This window comes from Crinia signifera, chromosome 3 (assembly GCF_055691185.1).
Source record: "Crinia signifera chromosome 3, ASM5569118v1, whole genome shotgun sequence".
NCBI lineage: Eukaryota > Metazoa > Chordata > Amphibia > Anura > Myobatrachidae > Crinia > Crinia signifera.
Window position 1 is genome coordinate 201,056,105 of NC_139219.1, and position 3,556 is coordinate 201,059,660.

Consider the following 3,556-nt stretch of genomic DNA (forward strand, 5'->3'; position numbering starts at 1 on the left):
GCAGTGTTTCAACAGTAAGAGACTAAACAGACTGGTAAGGAAGGCCAGTTCTGTCCTAGTAATGCCTTTGGATTCTGTAGAGATTGTGGGTGAGAGGAGAATGATCAACAAGATGACATCATTATTGGATAATGCTTCACACCCACTCAAAAACATTTTGACAGATCTGTGTCAACGGAGAGATATCGCAGATCTTTCCTTCCGGCTGCAATTAGAATGTACAACTGTCATGGTCTGAAGAAGACCTGCATGTTCCTAGATTCTTGAGTTATATTGTTTGGATCTTATCTTATTATGTGTGTTCTTATTATTATGCTACTACTCTTATCTGTACTTGAACCTTGCTGTAACACTGAAATTTCTCCATTGTGAGACGAATAAAGGGATTCTATCTATCTATCTATCTATCTATCTATCTATCTATCTAATGTCATTCAATTATGTATGCCACTGTTCTTTTCCTACACTTTTATAGAAAGCATTAAATTCATAAACTTTGGTTGACTTTGCTGTAATTTATTGTCCCACCTGGAACTGTTTCTAAATACATTGTTGAATTGTTATCTTTAGTTTCTTTTTGTGCGCTTAATTATTTAACCATGAGTTTATATAGGCAAGTAAATAAAAAATAAAAATAAATACTCTAGGAATATTGCATTTAAATTTTTTTTTTTTGCTTTAATTAAAAAATTGTTCCACCGTCCACAATGTGGACACTAAAGGTAGCAGTTTTTCATGTGAAAAAAGGGGACTAACAAAATAACTTTGTACAGTATATAATTTAACAAGCAAATAGTGGGGAAAGTCCAGCGCTATATGCCTGACGACACTACCTTGTAGTATTTACAGTAAAATTACTGGACCATATACTCTAATATAATTTACTCTAAATCAATGCCACTGTTTTGTTTGAGACCGCTCAAAGTGCCAAATTTAGGAGAACGCCAATGGAGGAATAAAACTGCACATGGATAGAGTAAAAATTAATAAATCATTTGATTATTACAAATAATAATAAAAAAATGTAATAGAAATAATAAAATAAACTAAACAGCTATCTAGTGGCCACAATAATAAAAACAATAAAAATGTAGAAATACAAAACATATATAGGTTGAAGACCTCAATGCATACAGAACCACAGAATCATGTGTTAATAACGTATCAGTATGGCAATAAGTATCATCTGTGCACCCAATACTTTACGTAAGGCAAATGTTAGTTCAATTGGTCTGTCCTTATTCCGTTGTTAAAAATATGCAGTCCTGTATCGTCGCAGGGGTAGTAAGTTATTCTCTATTTAGCTTTGTTAGTATTATTAAGATGAAGCAGATTAGTGCACATATACTTTAATTGCATGCCATATGGTTACCTTGGTGTATGGTCATTTCAAATTCATATCTGGCCAATTTAACAATTGTATTGCAGGAAATCATCAATGTTAAAATCAATGTTAACACTTTACCGGCCTTTGTTGTTTAAAAGAAAATATTTTTCATTATAGCTGCAGTACTCCAGTTTAACCACTAGAAGGCAATGGTCAGTCTGATGTTGCCATATGGCCACAAGGTCTGAATTTCATCAGATTTTCAGCGAGATGACATAATATTTAATTTCTAGTGTAGTTGTAACCATTTGGCAACAATATCTCTAAAGGGTTAATATCAATTAAAATGAAATTATTCCACAATTCCTACTACAGCATCAGTCCTAAAGGATGACATGTTTTAGGTCAGCATGGTCAAAAAGTCAACGTGACAATGGTTGACACAGTATATGGTTATATGGCTTTTAATTTTTATAACCTTTTAATACTTTATCATCCATGTAGAGTAAGACTGTGGATGAAAATCCAAAGCTTGTTGTGCAAGGCAAGTCATGTGAGGGGACGCAATACGCTAATTTGGGGGTATATGTACTAAAAGTAAAAAATTTACACTGCAAAAACCTTACAATGCTCATATTGACCTTTTCAAGTGTCGACCATTTTCATGTCAACCAGTGGCTTGTGGACCTGTTGACCTCATGCAAATTGACCTTTTGGGGTTAACCTAGACATTGTCAATCTTTTTACTGTGGACCCAATGAACCACATATAGACTGTATAGACCGTATCATAAAACCCATATAGACCGTATCATAAACTCTCCTGAAATATCTACCCTTAAATGCTCAGTTCCAACATGTAAAAAAAAGAGTAGAAATGAAAAAAGGTCATTTTTACCAAGCATCTGGGACAGCCATCTCCAAACTTAATCTGCATTTTATGTCTAAACGCCTTTATGCACCATTTCCTTTTTGCAAAGTATAACTTCATACATAAAACGTGTTCAGTAATATAAAGTTTTAAGAACATCATTTTTGTAGTTATATATTTTTTCCCAGATATTATTTTATCTCTAATATTTTTGTAAAAAATAAATGTTTAGGAATTTTATATATGTCTTTTTTATCCACAACAATAAATTTGTAATAAATATCTATTATCACTTTTGATGCACAATTAGTGATTGTAAATTGACTGGCTATTTGGGTGCATTTTTAGTATATACAGTAGGCAATACATAATTGTGTACTATGAATATCAACAATATCTTTCATAGTTGATAACCTGATGTATTTATTATTATTTATTTATTAACAGTTTCTTATAGCGCATACATATTCCGCAGCGCTGTACAGAGAATATTTGAACATTCACATCAGTCCCTGCCCAAGTGGAGCTTACAATCTATATTCCCTACCACATGTACACGCACACGCAGACATTCTAGGGTTAATTTTGTTGGAAGCCAATTTGGAAGTATATTTTTGGATTGTGGGAGGAAATCGGAGTACCCGGAGTAAACCCATGCAAGCACGGGGAGAATATACAAATTCCACACAGTTAGGCCATGGTGGGGATCGAAACCATGACCTCAGCACTGTGAGGCAGTAATGCTAACCATTACACCGTCCGTCTTGCCCCATTTTGATCATTTTATACACATGATATATAGCCGGATCATTTTACACACGCACACACTATTAAAAAAAAATATTTTTAACAAGATAAAAAGTAGGAAACTAAATAAATATGTGCAAAAACTATAAATTCATGTTTAATTTGAAAATCTAGTGTCTAATTGTCAGTGGCATTTAAATTAGCAGCACTAATCCCCAGAGGCGGGATTTTTCCTTACAGCCTCAAGAGCTGCAAGGAAAACTATCTGCATTAAAGGCTGTTCTTTGCATTTAATGCCTGGAAACCCATTTGGTTCTGCATTTTATTTGTAATCCACAGATTTAGACATTTACCAGATGTTCTACTACTTGGGGAAAAGGTGAAATAATTGAATAACTCTAGGTGTTAAATGCAGGGCTTGCTTTGTGAGCTAAAATACATGATTAATTGAATATGTTCCCTAGACAAACAAAACTATTTTCTTTACATACTTTTTATTGTGCTTCAAGATATATGCACAATATCCAATAAAATATTTGTTATTTCTATAAATATTACAAAAAAGAGCTACGTATAATTCATGTGATGAATTATTTTTGTGAAAGTAGCTCT